General features: G+C 44.2%; 1 non-coding gene across 1 annotated transcript; it reads right to left on the bottom strand.

The window, feature by feature from the left end:
* Nucleotides 1-16943: 16943 nt before the first annotated feature.
* TRNAS-UGA (transfer RNA serine (anticodon UGA)) lies at nt 16944-17025 on the bottom strand. The gene has a single exon. It is a non-coding gene; the product is annotated as a tRNA-Ser (tRNA).
* Between the last annotated feature and the right edge of the window lie 3737 nt (nt 17026-20762).

Genomic DNA, 20762 nt, shown 5'->3' with positions numbered 1-20762 from the left:
TGACAGACTTGTGTGATCCCCCAGCATCATCTTAGCTGCCCAATCCGGATGTCCCATGTCAGTTTTGAGTAGTGCATGACAGCTGTCAGTCACAGTCACTGGGGGTTCCACCCAATGGTGTAGTTTTGGGATTCCACCCTTGACTTATTGACTTAATGGTTGTATTGTCATGGGTTACAAGAATAGTCAATAGGGTAGGTAAGTCAGTTCCTTGGCTTGATTAGCCTAAAATGGCTTGTAGAGTTTTGTAACGGTAAGTTCCTTTGGCTAGGCTATTGTCATTTAGTTACCTACTGATCACCATACATACTCACATTTGCTCAAGGGGGACCAGCCCAATATAGCAGACTTTATCACTTTACAGTTACAATTTCAGTGCAGTTTTTAACAGTGGTCCAGGGTGTAATTTCATTCTACGGGGAGTACATTCCTTAAGGGTTTAAAAGTACAAAATATAAAATGACTTGGTAAAGATGAGACAGATGAAATATAAAAATGCAATGTGAAGTAGGGAGGATCAAAGGCTACTGGGGACAGTAAGTGAGTTAGGTTAGCATTAGGGTATATTTACAGTCTCTGAAGTGGATATTTTAGTTCTTTTGTTTTCTTTAGTGACACTTAGCTCAATTGATATGTAGATGTAGTTTGTAAGTTTCTTCTGCAGAAAGCCACTTCAGCTTTTTGGCTTGCTCTGAACCTAGCCACACCCATGCAATGAGTGTCCTAGGTCTCTGCCAATACCCAGAAGGAAAAAGAAAAGCACAAAATGGGGGGGATGGTACAGGCAAGAAGGGGCTTCTGTTATATCAGTGTTCAGAAGGGAAATGTATGAAGGTGGCTTTCTGCTACACAATCTTGGATCTAAAAGGCTGGTTTACATTTCTTAACTTACAAGTTGCTAACTTCCACATTGTCAGATGATACTCATACAGGAAATATCTCTGATTCATCATGGGCCAGGACTACTACCAGTACAGAGTACAGTCTTTGGCTTACCCGCAGACCTGAGCATTTCCACCAAAGTGCTCTGGGTAGTAGTAGTACTGTTACAGAGCCAGGAGGATCACAGTTTACCTGTCTTGATGACTGATTACTGAAAGGCTTTTCAGCCATTCAGAAGTCAGAAAACCTCCAGAGACTAGTGAGCCTCTTCCAGTCTCTGAGGATTCTTATCAACTAGCAAAAGATGAAACTGGATCCTTCCTGCCCAGACTGTTAATTGGTGCTTACCTTGATTCAGTGTCAGCAGAAGTCTCTCTTCTGAAGGACCACTTTTAGGTCTATCTAGAACTTATCCTGTCAGCAAAGAAGCATCCAGTTACAAAGGTAAGAACTTGCTCTCAAGCACATGACAAGATGGCGTGAGCTATTTTGTCTATGCAGAGAAGCAGTTGCATTATGTAATTTGCATATAACCCATCAAATTCACTTGTCTGTAGTGCATCTGCCCAGTAATCAAAATACCAAAGATCATCTAAGTAGACTTATCTCCCTACATTATGAGTAGGAAATCAAGGATTTGGTACTCAGGTATAGTTGTGAAATGGAATCATTTGGCTATAAATCTACTTGCAACTACAACATGATGTGAAAATGTCCTTCTTTCTCCCCGGAGAGAGCTCAGCCCAGGTTCCTTCTTAGCCATATCTGTGAAAAAGTAGTCAAGAAGTCTCCTTTATATATTTGCTCCCACATCTCTAATTATGTGAGTCCTTCACAGAATTAGACAAGACTGGGCCCTTGTGGTACTAATAGACTTTGTGTAGCCGATTCAGTTTTGATAACAGTTCCTGATAACTGTTCCTGTTTGTTAGAGATCCTATGATGCTGGCATTAGTCCCACACCTGCTAGCTTAGGGAGGAGTGAGGATTTTCCATCCAGATCTATGTCCCCTCCATTTGCAGCATTGATGCTGGATGGTGTTCTCAGGTACGGTGAGATTGTTTGACTCAGGTCAAAGATACTCTCATCCAAAGCAGAAAGAACTCTGTCATGTATATTTAACTGGCTACAGCATTAAGTTCAAAACTAGTGAGCAAACCTGATCCTTCTTTTGCTTTTTGAGGTTAATAAGATTCCAGCTGTACCTTGCAAGACAATATATAAGAGTTTGGAATACAATGATGAAATGGCACACAAGCTAAAATACAATAATGATACTGCATGCATAACTACAGTGGTATGCATCTCAAAAACTGAATCCAGAGAATGAAGCTTTATATTATGCCTCTGGATTTCATAGTCCCAGCCAGGCATCAGGTACCATTTTTGTGGTGGAGCACAGCAGGCCCCCCTTCCTCATGCCTTTGATTGGCCAAGGGCCCCCAGAAGTCCCTCCCCTCCCCAGAGATTGATAAATGGCCATCTGTCAATCTCTGGGCAGGGGCAGGACTTCCAGGGGCCCTCAGCCAATCAGAGGTGTGGGATGGGGGTCCTTCTTGTCCCTTCCTGGATATTGCAATCTCTGGAGCAGGACAGGGCTTCTGGGACTGCTTAGCTGATCATAGGTGCTGGGGGGCCTGTTGCACTCCACCGTGAAAGTCTTCCCCCACCCTCCTCCCCTCTCCCTCCTCCCAGTGCTTCAGGATGTCAGGGCTTCCCACCTCTATTTGCAGTTCCCTTCCCCCTGCCTCTGCTCCCCCCCCTCCCCCTTCGCTTGCTGACTGTTTCCCCACTTTTTCATATGGACCAGGCTTTTTCATGGGAGACCTACCAAATTCACAGTTTCTGTGAAAATTGTGAATTTGGTAAGTCCCTAATTATGACTGTTTTAGCAGATAATTATTTGACCAATCATATGAACTAAAATTATACCAATGATGTTATTCACAGTTTTAGTTCTAAGATTTTGGCATCAATGGAAACCATACATAGGAATAGGAATATACAAATAATCCCAACACTTTTCAGATGTAAATGGCAAGCTCGTAGTGAAAATGGCATCCGATGAGCTGATTAATGATGAATACAACAGTATGTCATTCAAAATCCCCATTGGAGCAATGCTAAATTCTGAGCAGAATTGTTTCCTGTTTACTCGTTTGTTTCCCAAATGTGATAGTTACATGATCAGTTATAGTAGCAAATGCCACTGATGACTAATACTGTTATCGAGGACTTTCATTTCCTGACAGTGAACACTGTTACCTTCCACTTTCATATCCATAAATGAGGAGAAGCTGAGACTGTTGGGGAACCAGGGAGTGAAGATGTTATAAAGCGGATGTAATTACCTGGCAAATGATAAAGCAACTCAATAAAAGGCTGTACTCTCATTCAGTTTCAGATGCTGCGATATGCATCAGTTAGTCTGTGTTGCGCATTCTTATTGTTTCTCATCATCTCACCATTATCAGAGCTGCTAAGACTCCTGCCTGAAGCAGGAGTTGCATAAATTTAGCTCACTTTCTTGTCTTGCTTGTTTGTTCCTCATTCCATGCTGACATGGACCAGACTAGCAATTGTGCTTTTCCTCCTCCTGGCTCCTGGACACCTGTTTCAGAACTATTGCTTGAGTGACTGGCTGCTCTGGTTTTCCCATTTGTGTCCTTCCATGCTATGGGCCTAATTCTCCGCTATTTTGTACTCTGTGTAGTAATTTAAACCTATGCAAAGCAGTGATAAATTGCTACCACATTGTCATGGGAACATTTTACATATATTTTTCACAGGTGTTGGACTACACAGGTTATGAAGTAGCAGGTCCTTCAGGACTGCTTAGGCCAGAGCTTCAGCTGGTATAATTTGACATATTTCCATTGAAATGAATGGAGTTATGCTGATTTTTACCCATAATAACCTGCCCCCTACTAACTAGCAGTCTACATGGCAGATTTATAGTGATCAGAAATAAGAGTCTGAGTACAAATTGTGGAGCAGTGTCAACAGAAGTTAATATATTTTTGATTATTGTAATCAAAAAGTAAAATTCCCCATTGGCAGCATCTAATTAGATAATAGGAGTTTCACAAGGCGCATTCCTTTCAGTTGCCATACAAACAGATCTATGATAACCTGTTACAAGTGAAAGAAGCTGGAGGCTCGATTACCTGCTTGGATGTTGTCATTATCTCTCTATAGCATTTTTTTTTGGACAGCACTATTAAAAGAAAGGCAGTTTGCTGCCAGTGTTTTCCAGGCCTCCAGGCCTGCTTGATCTATAATACAATCATTAGTGCTCTAGAAAGAATGGCTTGCTTGCTTATGTGTCAAAAGTGTTTAATCAAAGAGTTACTGTAAATTACTTAGTCCTAGAGGCAGTTTTTCTAGGACACTTTTAAAGATGGAGCCAGCTAAAGAAACAGTAGAGAGAGAAATGGGTGTATTGAGGAAGCTTGGGCTCCCTGGCTCAGCTCCTTAAAGATACTTGGGTACTTAAATTAATTCTTAGACCAATGGGGGCCAACCTTCTTGGCAAGCACATTACAAATTAGCCTTGCAGCCTCCCAAGTAGCATTCCAATTACCCTCCCCTGCCCAATCTGTTGTTCTTTCTGCTTCCTGCCTTGTGCTCCCTTCCCAATCTGCTACTCTGCCTCTTGCTCCCTGCCTCATCTGCTGCTCTTCTTTCTCTTGCCTGCCCTATCCATTATTGTGCTGCCTCTCCCTATCCTGGTCTGCTGTGTGTCACACACAGAGTCTAGTTGTACCACTTGTGGCACACACACTGCAAATTGGCCATCCCTGATTTAGACACTGCTGACTTTTTCACATCTGTTGCTTTCTTCCACCTAAACCCGCAGAATGCATCCCAGCAAGTGTGCATGTATGGTTTGTGGAGCCTTAAAACAGTTTGAGGAGTTACAAACCTCATGCTGTACACGTGCACCCATTCACTGTGCTGGTAATTTGTGGCATGGTGGGTTTTTTTGACACTTGGATCTTCTGGTGTCAAAAAAACTCACCACTGAAAAAAGCAGCGTAGTGCACGCAGCAGCAGTGTGGTATGTGGCAGCTTGCTCTGGCTGCTAGCCAAGCTCTGAGCCTGCCCCGGTGTTGCACAAACGGCTAGTTTCGTGCCCCTGGAGGCTTGTCCAATCCACCCCAGGAGAGAGTTACACACACAGGCTAGGTCTAATTTTAGATTTATTGTTTGCAAACAGATCGACCCAGGAGCTGAGCCGCTCAAATCAGGGCCGACGACAAACTGGGTTTGAAACTTTTTTTTATAGCCAAGGTAAACAATAGATTTCAACGTATTGTGCAATTATTGGCAGACTTAGCATTACGTCTTGCATCGTATGTTTAGCAGTTACATGTTCTATGACGGTTTATATACATGTCTCATTTACATCTTAAATCCCCTCCCAGGGGCAGTTCTTAAGCCCCTCGCGGTCATCCTTCAGTCAGGGTCTGGTCTCTCCACATCAGCATCTTTTCTTGCCCCTCTTCTCTTCTCTCTCGTAAGGAGTTATTTATTGCATCTGTTCCTGGCTCTGTCTGTAGAAGTGTAGTTCTACTCGTAAATCTATCATTAGCCTACATGCCTTAGCAAAAGCAATTGTGATAATATGCAAAAGCAATTATAAAAGCAGGAAATATAGATTATGCTATATTTTTACCACAATTATTCCCCCTCAAGATGCTCTCTAACTCTAATTTTAATAATTTTCAGCTATGGCTAACTTCTGATAATGCACAAACATCTCTCAGTTGACGACCGACTGTACTGTTCATCTCACGAGAGCCATGATGCAGGGTATAATACAGGGAATCAAACAAAGTATCAACATTAGCAGACAAAAGATTAAGAACGCTCCCCTTAACCATCTAAAATTAGGGAGCCAGGATGTAAACCAATCAAAATTCCACCCGTTCTATGTTTGGACTGGGACACGTGTTATCTCCTCCATTTTATCCGCTAAGGCCTTTATCAATTCACCATTATCATCAATTTCAACACAACAATTTGATAAATTTAACTTCCTGCACACCCCTCCCTCACTTGCAAGTAAGTAGTCAAGAGCTAAGTGGTTTTGCAGTACCGTAGTATGTAGTTGAGTGAGCTGGTTATCAATCAGACGCAGGGCTGCGGCAGTTTTATTGGTAACAATTTCTACTACGGCCTGGAGTTTAATAATTCGATTTGTCAAATATGTGGGCTCTCTCCCAAACACGTTTGGCTCCCAAGTTGCTGGACCATAGTACTGAATGATTTTTTTTGCTGGCCACTCATCATTTTTTTATTTTTGGCCTCCCCCTGCTACAATGCCCTCAAAAGAAACATCAGTATTGCGTTTGGCTCGATGAATTTTGGGTTGTGTTATCCAAACACCCGGAATTAAAGCCCCCAAATAACAAGTCCCAGCCCAATTGGCGGGAAGCTGCCTATATGCCCATCGCCCACAAATCCACCATAGCCCACAGGCTTCATTTGTGATGGTGGAACGAGAGCTCATTAAAGTTAGAGTTAGTGAGCTTCTTTTTGTTGAACTCCCATTCACCTTGGTACCATTTCGATAGTGGGTATAATTAATGCCCCAAACTGAAATCCACTCCTTATTCAATAGGCAGCTACAATTGTCAAAATTGTTATGTGAGACATTTGCGCATGTCCATGCACCCTCCCAGGGGGCGATTTCCTTAGAAATCCATGTTTCCTTGCACCTTGACTGTCCCACTTTAAATCCACTTCCGTGTTGGGAAATGCAAATAGATCCAGTAACTTTTGCCACCATAATTCTCCCAGAACCATTATATCGCAAAGAGAAATTCCGGTTAAAACCCCAATCTGAGACTATACCAGTCCTATTGAGGGGGATAGGCAAGAAAGGGACTCCCTCATCACTAGAAACAGGAGTAAGCGCACACAAAAGACAACTTTGGTTAGTTAGAGCCCGAGCTGAGTCTTTAAGAAGGGCCACCCATGAATTTTCCACCCATGTCTTCGTAGGTGTGCCTTTAGGTTCCCATATATTATTGACAGGTTGAAGGCTTGAAGGCCAATCTTTGAGAATTGCAGACCAGATTTCTGGGTCTGGCTTTATACACAGAGGTGTTGTATCGCCGGATTGAATTATAATTTCTCGATGCGGGCAGCACCGGGAAATGGGGTGCAGGAGGGCACTAAGTATTGTAGACTTTGAAAGTTTGTAGTTAGCCTTAGTGAGGGTTCCACCCCCGTTTTGGGGACACTTATAACAGGTGGGCATAACAGCTGGGTTTGATACACCTAAAAGGGACAAGAGCTTTAACAAATAGACTAGGGCCCACATCTTTGCAAGCGTAACTTTAAATCTCCAGCAGGTTCACTTTTTTATTTGTTGGCTTTTTATTTCCGGGTGTTATCAGCTTCCGGAGTGACCACACCCTGGGAGTTGGTGTTTTCCTGATGAAAAGGCTTCACTCTCGAGCAATGGGTCCACTTAACGCTGTTTGATAAGCGAACAGCTGTGTGTGTAGTTAGCAGCACCTGGTAGGGTTCCTCCCACCTTTCCGCGAGGGGATTTTTTTTCCACTTCTGTACCAGGACCTGGTCACCTGGTTTAAAGTTGTGGATCGGTGTATTAAGCAGGAGGCTCTGGAAGGGTGCAGCAAACCTGTGTAGGGAAGACAAAACAGACTGCAAGGCGATAACATGTTTTCAAATTTCGGATTTTTTCAAATCCACAGTAACCTGTTCCCTCCACCCCGCTGGCAAGACTCTGGGAGGCATACCAAACATTAATTCAAATGGTGACAATTTAATCCCTCTACGTGGTGTGCTATGAATACGAGTTAAAGCCAGTGGGAGTGTCTGCGGCCATTTTAAATGAGTTTTGATACAGATTTTCGTTAGCATAGCCTTCAGTGTTCTATTTATGCGCTCCACCTGACCTGAACTCTGGGGTTTCCATGGAGCATGGAGTTTCCATGTGATATCTAAAGCTTTGGACACTTCCTGTACTATTTTTTTTACAAAATGACTTGTTTGATCTGACTCAATGGATTTAGGCAACAGAAATCGGGGTATTATCTCGTGGAGTAGTACTCGTGTCACTGTGGATGCGGTAGCCATTCTTGTGGGGTATGCTTTTATCCATCCAGTTAGTTGATCAACCAATACTAGCAGATAACGGTAACGACCAGACTTTGGAAGTTCAGCGAAGTTAATCTGCTAAGCTTGTTCGGGATAATGGGCCCACGGTCTTTCTCCCGTAGGGGCTGGTGGTCTTGTAGATTTTGGGTTTATATTTTGACAGGTTGGGCACTGAGAGACCACTCTCTGGGCTTCTAAATAAAGTCCTGGAGCCACCATTTGACGAGTTAACAAGTCTCCCATCGCATTGCCTCCCATGTGAGTGGTATAATGTAACCGGTAGAGTATCTCTCCCAATAAGCATCGAGGTATTAATACTTTTCCTCCCGGTACAATCCACCATCCCTGAGGGTTTTTAATAGCCTTGAGCTCTGCGGCTAGCTTATCTGATCCTGGGCCATACTTTGCTTTATAATCTTTTAAGTAAAAGGGCACCTCATGGGCCGAGCCCTGAAACACTGCCTCTCCTCCCATCTGCGCTGTCTCTTTGGCTGCTACGTCAGCCTTCGCATTTCCCCTTCTCTGGCGCTCATCTGCAGCCTTGCCATGGGCTTTAACATGCACCACGGCCACCTCTTTCGGTAGCTGAAGGGCTTCCAATAGCATTACAATCTGTGGCCCATTTGTAATCTTTTGTCCGGAGGCCATGATGAACCCACGTTTTTTCCACAACAACCCATGGGCATGTACAGTGGCAAAGGCATAGCGCGAATCTGTAAAAATGTTCACTCTTTTGTCTTTTCCTAATACCAATACACGTGTCAGGGCAGTGAGCTCCACTGCCTGTGCTGACCAGTTTGCAAGGAGTTTTTTTTTTCATACAGTTTCAGTTAAGGTTATCACAGCACACCCTGTATGCCACACGCCATGTATTACACTACTTGAACCATCTACGAAGAACTCCTCCTCTGGGTCCTCGAGTGGGTTGTTTGTCAAGTCAGGATGAATTAGTATTGTCTGAGTTAATATCTCTAAGCAATCATGGCACGGAGGTCCCGGTTCTGGCATCAGGGTGGCTGGGTTTAAAGCGGTGGTGTGCTTGAAGGTGAGGCCTGGATTAGATAGGAGAAAGATTTTATATCTGGATTGTCTGGAGGGGTTTAAAAATTTCCCTCCCTCTCCTCCGAGGATCTGGGGAACCCCATGTGGTGTATGTATTTTTATATCCGCTCCCATAACAATCTTCTGGGCCTCCTCCACAAGAATAGCTGTGGCAGCGACAGCCCTTAAACATGCAGGCCATCCCTTCGCTACCGGGTCTAGGACCTTGGAGTAGTAGCCCACGGGCTTCCAAGTTGGACCTACTGGTTGAGTTAAGACCCCTGAGGCCACCCCTTTATTTTCATGCACATACAGTCTATAGGGCTTGCGCCCATTTGGAATCATCAGCGCTGGGGGTTGCAAAAGGGCAGCTTTTAATAACTCAAATGCATGTTGGTTTTTCTTAGTCCATTTTTAATTTGTGAGACCCTCTTTTGTGAGGGACTCATATAGGGGTTTGGCTTTTTTTTTATAATCAGGAATCCACAGTCTACAAAACCCGGTTAGGCCCAGGAAAGCTCGCAGCTCTTTGGGATTTTTGGGGGCACGCATATCCTGTATTGCTTGAATTCGATCCCTACTCAAAGTCCGAGCCCCCTCCTCAATCTCATAACCCAAAAAGGTGACTTTTGGCTGACAAATTTGAGCCTTTTTCCGTGACACTTTATACCCTTTCTTTCCCAGGGTATTCAGCAAGGATTCTGTTGTTCTTTTTTCCGTCTGCACATCAGGGCTTGCTATCAATAAATCATCAACATACTGCAGCAGCGCTACCTCAGGGTGTCTCTCTTTCCAGTGCTCCAAGTCTTTTTGCAATGCTGTTTCAAAGATATGGGGAGATGAGACAAATCCCTGGGGCAACACTGTCCATAACAATTGAGTTTTATGATACGTGTCCGGGTCTTCCCATTCAAAGGCAAACAATTTCTGACTATCTTTATGTAGCGGGATAGAGAAGAAAGCATCTTTTAAATCTAACACAGAAAACACCTTGGCATCTGCTGGAACTTGGGTCAGAATTGTGTGTAGATTTGGGACCATAGGATAATTCACTAAAACCTTTTTGTTTACAGCTCTCAAGTTTTGCACTAATCTGAAGGAGGCACCATCTGCTTTGGGCACACCCAGGATCGGGGTATTAAAGGGGGATGATCCATCTATTAACCACCCATACTGCTTGAATTTTTTAATCAGCGGCTTTAAACCTGCACGGGTGGATTTCTTTAGAGAATACTGTTTCACACACACAGGACCCTCTCTCTCCTTTAGAGGAATCTTGACTGGATTTATGTATTTTGCCCAGGCAGGAGTTCCATCTGCCCACACACATGAATCAACATTCTCTAAAATCTCAATTCCTTTGGCTTTTGACACAATCTCAGCTGCCCTGAGGGCCATTTGGTAATTTGAACCCTGCTTCACGGGTAGCTGCATCACAATTTGATCCTCATGGAAGAAGATTTCAGCTTGGAGTTTTGTTAGTAGATCTCGCCCCAAGAGAGCTATGGGACAGGCGGGTGAAACTATAAAAGCATGCTCTAACATATTATTCCCAATTTTTGTGAGGAGGGGCTTGCATACAGGCAATCTAGTTTGTCTTCCTTCTATACCTTCTACAGTTACATGCTTTCCACATTTTTTTAGCTAGAAGAGGTTTTACTGGAAGCATAGAAAAGGTAGCTCCAGTATCTACTAGAGCCTCATAGTCTCTGTCACCTACCCTTATTTTCACCATGGGATCCTTTCGAGCGCTCGCCCGTAGGGTGGTGGTCTTGGACCTTGGTCTCCTTTAGCTACTATCTTCCCCTGAGGATTCTGCTCGCATCTGGCGGCCCCCCTGCTGAGTTTTCCTCTGTTTGTCTTTCAGCTTAGGGCAATCCCTCTTCCAGTGACCTTTCTCTCGGCAATATGCACATTTGTCAGGCTTAGGTTGGCCTTTTCCTTTTTTTTGCCCCCCCTCAGGTTTTTTCTTCCATCGCCCGCCAATGTTTGTGCTTTTGCCCAAAGCAGCTGTTAGCATTGCCATCTGTTTTTGTCCACGCTTTTTCTCTCTCCTCTCTGCCACCTGATCACGATTTCTATAAACTTTATATGCAATCTCTACAAGTTCTGAAAGCGGTTTACCCGCTGCCCCCTCAGTCTTTTGCAACTTCTTTTTTATATCTGGGGCTGCCTGCCCAATAAACATCAGGTTCACCATGCGCTGATTTTCTTGGGCCTCAGGGTTTAAGTTACTAAATTTCTTAAAGGCATCGAACAAACGTTCCAGGAAAACCGAGGGAGATTTATCCTTCCCCTGGCGGACTTTATACAATTTAGAGAGATTAGTTATCCGTGGCACTGCCTTGCCCAGAGCTTTCACTATAATTCCTAAATAATTATGATTACGCTGTCTCCCGTCCGCTGAACTGTTATTTCAATCAGGGCTTTCAATGGGGCATATGTTCCGTATATTTTCTCCCACTCCTTCTAGGCACTTTTTGGCTATTCGATCTGCCGTTCCCAGCACTAAGCGCCTTTTCTCTGAGGTCAGAAGGGTATGCAACATCATCTGAACATCAGCCCAGGTGGGGCGGTGAGTCTGCCCTACTGACCGAAACAAGTTTTGCATTTTCTCGGGATCCTCTCTGAAAGAGGGATTCTGATTTTTTTAATTGAACAAATCTGACGTATTGAAAGGCACATAAACAAAGGAGGTGTCCCTTTTCCCTATCAATACCTTTCTCATGTGACACTGATAGTTGGGGGCCGGGTTATGGGATGAACGAGGGGGTCTATCTGGTGCCCATCCATTCAAGAGGGGCGAACACCATGCTGGGGACCAGTGGCCTGGTAGCCAGGGCTGAGCCAGGTCGGGCCCTTGCAGGGGTGAGTCACATTTTTTTTTATGTTTATATGGGGGTGTCGATTCTGGGGTGCTCTTTGAGTCTCCTTTTTTTGGAGCACTAGGGCCAGATTCTTGTGATGGTGATGGTTTCTGATCTCCGGTGCTTGTACTGGCCGGTGACCGGGCTTCGTTTCTGTGTCTTAGTTCTTGAGCCAGATTTTCCTCACTGTCAGAATCAGAGAGGACTCGGGGCTTTCTCCCAGCGTTTTTTGCCAATAACATCTTACACATTTTTTTTTTTATACTTCTGAATTCATGGGGGAATGGGATTTATCACAGCACTTACCCAGCAATCTATATACGGATACTGATCCCAATGACCGTCCCTTGTTATCATACCTAACACTGCATTAGCCAACTTCACATCAAAAGAACCGACATCCGGCCACCCCACTTCAAACGACGGCTATTCCAATTGACAGAAAGTAATCAATCTGTCCTTTGACATTTCTAGTCCGTAATTTTCTTTGAACTTACTGAAGTTCCTTAGCATGCATCCTAATGGGGTTGCAGAGCTTTCTTCCCGGGAGCTACCCGAACCCATTGTGTCAACCAATATACAAAATCACTCAGATCCCTGTCCACTGGGTCACGAGGTTCTAGCTGAGCCCCCTTGCATTCGACACTACCTTGTCAGGCAGAATTGGGGCGGCTAGACTCAGCTTTTAGTCCCAGACCTGGTCAGCGGCTCATGTTTTTAAATGAACAAAGTCCCCGGGGCTAATGTTCAGACTTATATACTGAACGTTCCAAAATTCCAAATTCCCCGAAAGACTATTCAAATGACACAAGGAAAGCAAATACTCACTCCTGCCAACACCCTGGCGCCGTCTCTTCGGACCCTGCTCAGCCTGGGTGACTCATTCAGTGGAGAGCCTTTAACCTTCCGGGTGTCCCGACTCGCGTTCCCAGTGACCGTGACAGACTCCAAAATCAGTCTGGTGCGCACTTCACGGACACCTTTACCGCTTCCGTCGCTGACCCCAGGGTGGTCCGAGGGCAACTCCTGGCTGGCTCGCCAAATTGTTGCACAAACGGCTAGTTTCGTGCCCCTGGAGGCTTGTCCAATCCACCCCAGGAGAGAGTTACACACACAGGCTAGGTTCAATTTTAGATTTATTGTTTGCAAACAGTTCGACCCAGGAGCTGAGCCGCTCAAATCAGGGCCAATGACAAACTGGGTTTGAAACTTTTTTTTATAGCCAAGGTAAACAATAGATTTCAACGTATTGTGCAATTATTGGCAGACTTAGCATTACGTCTTGCATCGTATGTTTAGCAGTTACATGTTCTATGACGGTTAATTTACATGTCTCATTTACATCTTAAATCCCCTCCCAGGGGCAGTTCTTAAGCCCCTCGCGGTCATCCTTCAGTCAGGGTCTGGTCTCTCCACATCAGCATCTTTTCTTGCCCCTCTTCTCTTCTCTCTTGTAAGGAGTTATTTATTGCATCTGTTCCTGGCTCTGTCTGTAGAAGTGTAGTTCTACTCGTAAATCAATCATTAGCCTACATGCCTTAGCAAAAGCAATTGTGATAATATGCAAAAGCAATTATAAAAGCAGGAAATATAGATTATGCTATATTTTTACCACACCGGGAGGCACCCAGGACTCCAGGTAAGGTGGTTGGGACCAGCATAGGACCTGGTCCCAGTCTCCCCTACCCCACGCAGGTCACTTTGCCATGTGCCAGAATACGTGTTCAGGGCTGTGCCCCTGGAAAAATAGCAGTGGCACAAATATGTGCCACTGCTATTTGTCCCACAGGAAACACACACCCCTATAGATGCGCCCTTGCTGCATGTGCCCATAGGTGCTTAAGTCTCGCAGAACCTTAACTTTCTGACTAACATTTGCAAAGCCATTAAGCTCCAATGGTGTCCTACAATTAACAGGCTGCTTGGATCCTTAGCTCAAGACAAAACCTCAAATAAGCTTTTTAAACACATTAGGGGAACACCTATCGGAGAAGCGTACTCAGTGCATACTTAACCCCTGTTATCTGAATAGGAAGTGTAACAGCAGGCCAGCCTGGCTAGACAGCAATCTCTTCAGTGAGTTGAAACTGAAAAAAGGAATCCTATAAAAAGCAGAAATTTGGTCATAGTATTAGGGAAGATCATAAGAGTATTGCATAGGCCTGCAGGGAGAAAATTAGGAAGGTCCAGGCACAATTTGAGTTGAAATTTTTTTCTGCAGACCTCTAGTGTGCAGCATTTCAATAAATACTGTTGCAAAATTACCTGGATATTCCTTTGTCCTACTTCCTTTTTACTCATGAATTGAAAACTTGAAAAATAATCATTTGTAAGGAGAAAATCTGCATTAAATGCAAATATCTGATCGAATAAACTGGGAAGCTAATCAAAGTTTCAGCTGTATTCCTGATATGCTCTGACTTTCCATTTCCTCTTCTATGCAAGAGATCAATTAATTTTTTTCTTAGCATATCCTAAATAAGCCTAAATAAGCTCTGTCAATGGAAATGACATATCAGAGATTGTATTTATTTTAAAGTTGGTATTAGGTTGGTGCTTTGTTAGGTTTCTTAAAGTTATGAAACGGAGTGCAAATATTCAGTAGGAAATAACTAGCAAAATAACACAGAGCAACATGTGTATTTCTAGCAAAAGTTTGCTACAGTAAATAAAATTCAACACATGATCATTGCATTTATTAATTTTGTATGAGTATAGTATTATACAAACTGTAGCTACCCAGTACATTCCAGATGAAATTTTGTGGGTACATAAGTCAAATGTGGCTGACGTTAAGAACTTGGCTAACTTACACTTCTGACTGAAGAAGCAAAATGAATGCAGATGTGAAGACGACATAATTACTGGAATATTTTTCACTTGTTTTCTTGCAGCAGCCCAAATAAAATTATTTCAGCCCTGCACATAAAAGTATCATGCATGTGTTTTTGTGCGTGGGCTTTAAAATGTTGGGATGAAAATTGCACAACTAAGAACACTGCAATAAAAGATAATTAAACGAAATCCTCTTAACTGATGCCTGAGTTGAAAGAAGGCTTGCATTGAGGACTTCTGAATGAAGTTGACCTCAGCTAATGCCTGCAGATTTTAGAAGGCATCAGGGAAGAGCTCCTAAGTGAAGAACACCTTATTTCTTACATTAAGACCATTTAAGAATTCCGGGCAACTCTGGTAAAACCAAGTGATTTGGCAGCATGAAAACAGGTCTCAGATTTAGGTGTGGCACACCTGCCACACCCCTACATTTGAACCAAACTTTTTTTTTGCATTTCCTTTTTATTTCCACTTTTCCGCCTAGGTGTCATATTGAATGTAATATTTGAATGCTTATAATAGTTGCCCATTAGCCAGTTTAGGAAAAAGACAAGATTCATCTTCTTATCTAGGCCATTGTTTTGGTCTACGTGCAGAAGGTCCTGCTTTGCTCAAAGTTTTAACTCTTGAATTTTATCTTTAGAGGCTTTTAACAAAGTTAACCTAAAAATGACCCTTAAGCAAACATCCCACATTCCGAGAGATCAAACCCTAGGCCCTTTGCAAAAATTGGAAAGAAAAGGTCACTTGCAGTAGTATGGAAGTCCCCCAAAGTAATTAAAATGGTCAAGAAAATAAACTGATTACCAAGCAAAAGAATCTGTTGAGTAAGATCCGAGCCCAAATTTGGGAGTAGTGACAGGTTTGGGTAGGAGGGGCCCAAGATGGCAACTCGCTCAATAAAAACTGTAACCTACTGTCCCAATTTGGAGGTAAGCTCACTTGCAGAACAACGAAGGAAGAATCGCAAGTGTAGGCCGGATCAGACTGATCACCTGAACCATCCTCTCTGTGAACACGAATCTCATAGTTCACGCTGAAGCTGCGGAGCGCCTGAAAGGGACTGAAGGAAGGGGACTTAGTCCTATCAGTATTGAGGCCAACCCATTGAACCATACTACTGAGGCCAACCCATTAAATTGTACTACTGAGGAATGAAAGCATATCTAGGTGTTTGGCTTCTTGGAATTCTAGGATTGTAAGTATATTATAAAAATAATAGTAGTGATTCAAATTTAACTTTTAGTTGTAATTGTAGTTGTTTTTGTAATATTAATTCTGATAACATTGTTTGAGAAGGAAGTGCATTTGGAGCATTGTTTCTGATATACATAGTTATTGTATTCTTAATGTTTGTGGTATTTCTTAAAGCTAAGCAGTGTTATATGCGTAGCAAAAAATTTTAAAATAAAATTGTGTTGTATGAATTAAGAGTGTAATCATTGTGAAATTGTGCAAGTAGCCAAAAATTTCCCCAGCCAGTGCATCAAATGAATCAGTAAGTTGTGTGGGATCTTCTCTATTCCATAATCCACTAGAGATACTAGGTATGCACCTTAACAGTGAATAGCTTCTTAACCACATATGACAAAATAGACAGCAGAAATTTGTGGCTGAATTTTGAATGGTTCATTTATTTCTTATGGCTGCATTAATACTGGCTGCTGGTTTTTAAATGATGTGGTGCATTGAAAGAGCACGTCACTTAGGCCTTCTTCTCTAGTGAAAGGCATGCGATGGGCTCAGCATAACAGGCTGCAAACATCACATGTTTCACACCCTTTGCCCACTCCACTCTAAAATGTTTCTTCCCTGGATTATAAACAAGTAAAACATTAGCTTGCCTGGGCCACAGACATCCAACCCCTTTCCAAATTCAAGCAGGTGGCAGAGGCCAGAGAGCACATGGGGCTGGGCCGCAGCTAGGAAGGTGATGAGGAGAGCCAGGTTGAAGGCAGTGTTGTTTCCTTGGTGCTTTGGGCTGTGCTTTTCAGTTCGCTTATTGTCCATCTCCACATTTCCAATGCCCCTTCTTTTTGAGGGTAGGGGGAGGACCCGGAGCCTCTTCAGTGGCTAGTGTTTAGGGAGCTTCCGAGGCAAAGTTTTTATGCTGGCTGCAGCCTCTTGCCTAGCAACAAGCAAGCTCATTTAGCACGAATAAAAAAAATCCAACCTTGCGCTGCCGCAGCGAGCAGGGTTCGAACCTGCGCGGGGAGACCCCATTGGATTTCAAGTCCAACGCCTTAACCACTCGGCCATCGCTGCTGCTACTGGCAATGGGGCCCGGCAGGAAACTTTACGTACATTCGCTCCACCCGCGGCCGCCTCCGTGCCCACCCCCTGCGGGGCCAGTGGCCAATGGGAGGGAGCGGGGCGCCACCTCCTCCGCCTGGGCTTTCCTGCAGCCGAAGGAGGCGCGGGTTAGGCCTGTTCTTCTGGGCCCGTGACAGGCCTCGCATCAGCCTGAGCCGCAGCGCGGGGTAGCAGAACTGGTGCTCGGGTCGTGGCTGTCACGGTGTATCCGGACGGCGCGGCTTGTTCCCGCGCCCCTGCAGCCACCTCCCTCCCCGCCGCGGCTGGTTGTGCCCCGGTCCTGCCTCAGGCGCCGCTGCTGGGCCGTGGCCTGTTCCGCTCGGGCTCGGTTGTCTTGAGGCACCCTTTACACGGCCCTCAGCAGCGAGGACAGTCCTGGGGTCACGCAGCACTTCCAGGACCCAACAGCGCCCGTCTCTCAGACGGTTCCCGTAGCTTTAAACTGAAAGGGAAAATAATGACGGGGGTTAACAAAACACAAGCATTTTTAATGCTTGTTATTCATATTAAGCCTCAGTGTCATGCTTCAAGGCTTGGTTTGCAGTGCTTTCATCTTGAAATTGATGCAGCTTGTATAGAGGGATTTGGAATCCTTGTTCTGACAGATTTTGCTCCTTACTGGGAATTAAAAGGTCAGGGTGTATTTTTGGAACTTTCTCCAAACACTTTTGGGCCAGTCTGGCCTTGCCCAAGTTGACACAGAATGTGCTGTTGATTTCAGTGGGAACAAAATCGGACCCTATGTCTACCTGAAAAAATGATTATTGTCTCTGAGGACACCAGTGACGAATACGACTTCAAGTCATCTTTTTAAAGCACAGAGCTGCTACAGAGAATTTGATTCTATGCCTTTTGGTGTTACTTTTCCCAGGTTGAATCTCACAGTTGTTTTTTCCATGTTTATTGAGCAGAGAGACATAGTTAGCTGCGTTAGTCTAAAGTCAAGCAGAAGGCAGGGTAGAGTTTCACTTTACAGGCTAACTAAATTAGAGCTATATATACCATAAGCTTTTGTGAGCTAGCACTCCATCAGATGCTATGAAAGGTGTATACTGCTCCATGCATATCCTTTCACAGCATCTGCTGAAGTGAGCCCCACTTTATTAAAGCTTATGGTATATACACACACATCTGATTTACAGGTGTACACATTCAGTTTCTCTTGGAAGAGTCAGCTCTTTTCCAGGAGAAACCACAAGTGTAGGATTTTTCCATCAGAGCAAAAATGGCAGCTCCAGGAGAAAAATGATTTGGGAACAGCCAGGGTTAAATCATTCCCAGAAGGGTTTCTTCTGGAAGAATGAAAATCTGTGTACATTCTCTTCAAAGAGAAGCTACAGCATAGTCTTCCAGCAGTGGCGACACAGAGAGGGTGTACGGGGGTGCATGTGCACCCTCTGACAGCAATGTTCCTGGGCAAGGGGGGACAGGCGAGAGTGCTGGTGGCCCCCCTGAGAGCGCTGGCTGGGGAATGTACTAGGAGAAGTGGTCCCCCATGGCCAATCCTGCCAACCAGGAAGTGCCAGGGGCGTGCTGCTGCCAGTTGTGGGTAGCTGTGGGTTGGCAGGGTTGGCTGCGGGGGGACCATCCCTGGCCTGCGAGACTGGCTGTGGGGGAACCTCTACCCAGTTGCTGACTGTCAACTAGGGGGGTAAGTGCCCCCCCCCCCCAACTCAGGAGGCACCAGTTGCCCAATGTCCTCCAGCATCCCAGAGTACTTTGCTTCTGCCCCCACCAGGAGACTGTTGCTTACTGGACTCTGCTGCTGTAGCTTAGCAGGGAACAGAACATGCCTCTTTCGCAATCTCCATGTTGTGCTGCAGGGAGATATAGGCAGTCTGAGTCAGACAATCAGTGCTGCCCTGGAACTGCTGGTATCTATCTCTAGGCAGACTGAGGTAGTTTGCAGAGCATGCTGAGATGTGTACACAGGGCTCCCCTAGCTGGACAGCATCATCCCTGGAAGCTCTCTGCTTTTCAGGGCTTCAGCATTTGAATGTCTGCAGGCGTCTCAGGGTAAGTTTTATTACCAAGAGAACAAACCTGGGAGATTTCTCGCAGATTATTTGAATGCATGTGTATGCAGCCTTAATTAGTTAGGCTATAAAGTGCAAATCTACTCTGACTTCGCTATGTCTATTCTCATTTTTCTTTCTATGTCTGTTTTTATTTTGCTGTCTTATTAGTTGTTCACTACTCCTTCTAATTTAGTATTACTAGCAGAATTAATTACTGTGCTGTTTATGGCCTGCTATAGATATTTAATAAATATGGATGCAACAAAGGTCTTCTACAGTGCTGTTCTAGGTGTCTTACCCCAACTTAGTAGCAATAATGTATTTTATGTATTTTATCTGGTATGATATATTCTTTATAAACCTATGCTGCCCACTCTTCGTAGTTTAATATAGTGGTGTATTAGACAAAGAAAAAAATATATATATCTCAAAGTTTTAATGAGGATATGCAAGTACTACATGCTGAGTTTGGAAAAATCTACTCAGCCTGCATGGGGTTTGGTGCACTTCACAGATGCCCCCAACACCTGCTCCTTTTTGTGGGTAGAAGGAGACGCTGGCAAATGCCTACCTGGAATGCACCAGGCTGCAGCCCCTGCACCTCCTCTTCTGAGGTTCTGGCTGCACTATTCCCAACTCCTTTTTCTTTATTCACTCCCCATCCGTGGCCCCACCAAGTTCCGGGTCAACATCCTCCTGTCCCTGGCCAGGCTGGCCATGTACTTGACCAGGAAGGAGGCTGTGGCTGGGAGGGTCCCGGGGAACTGTGGGGCCACTTTCCTCTCCTTGATTCGCTCCCATCTCTGAGCAAAGTATCAGTGGGCAGTGTCCACTGGCTCCTTGGGCTCGTTTGAGGGCCAGTGGATGCTGTCCGGTGTGCTCTGCTTGGTGTCCCCACTTGGCATGTTTGTTTTGAACCTCTGACCTGCACTCCCATCCCTGTTTTTTCATTTTTTGTCCCACAAACTTTGTTGTCCCCCTTTTCCTGTGGCTTCTTGCCTAAGGGAGACCAATGAGTGATTTGGTGGGCTAGGCCCACACATTCTTTTAAAGGTGGGCAAATAGTTCAGTCTACATGGGGAATAGAGAAGAGAACTGGTGCAATTACAAACAAACACCCTGGCCTATCCAGGCAATGCATTAAGCTTGTTAAAGAATAGGGACAGAAAATGAGACAGACATAAACAATCATGTTGCTAATGGGGAACTACAATATTTCTCAATTATAAGCAGAAAAAGAACTTGGTTTCAATAACAAAGAAACAAGAAAGTACCATTTAAGTTTTGAATTAAGGCCCCAACTTTATTTTACGTCTGTGAAGACAAGGGTTAAAATATTTAGTTCCTGAAGAAACTGATTTGCTTCATTTTCCCTGAAGAGAGATTATTAAACATTCACATTTCAAAGGGACTATTTCAGTTTGATTCCTTGAAACAAAAGACTTTTTAAAGTTAAAAACCAGAGGAAGCTGGCCTGTGTAATGCCCTTAAACCAGAGGAGAGTTGTTTTATTAATTTCCCAGGGTTTTGTTTGTACATAAAGCCTCTTGACACTTGAGAGTACCTCATAACCAGGAGATTTGTGTATCACAGTTTATGTCCACTTGTTGACTCTTGCATACTATTTAGCACTCTGTCCAAAAACATTGCCAACCCCTGCTATTACTATTT

This window comes from Alligator mississippiensis, chromosome 6 (genome assembly GCF_030867095.1).
Source record: "Alligator mississippiensis isolate rAllMis1 chromosome 6, rAllMis1, whole genome shotgun sequence".
NCBI classification, from domain to species: domain Eukaryota; kingdom Metazoa; phylum Chordata; order Crocodylia; family Alligatoridae; genus Alligator; species Alligator mississippiensis.
The sequence above is the reverse complement of the archived record's forward strand: the minus strand, read 5'-3'. Positions and strand labels throughout refer to the sequence as shown.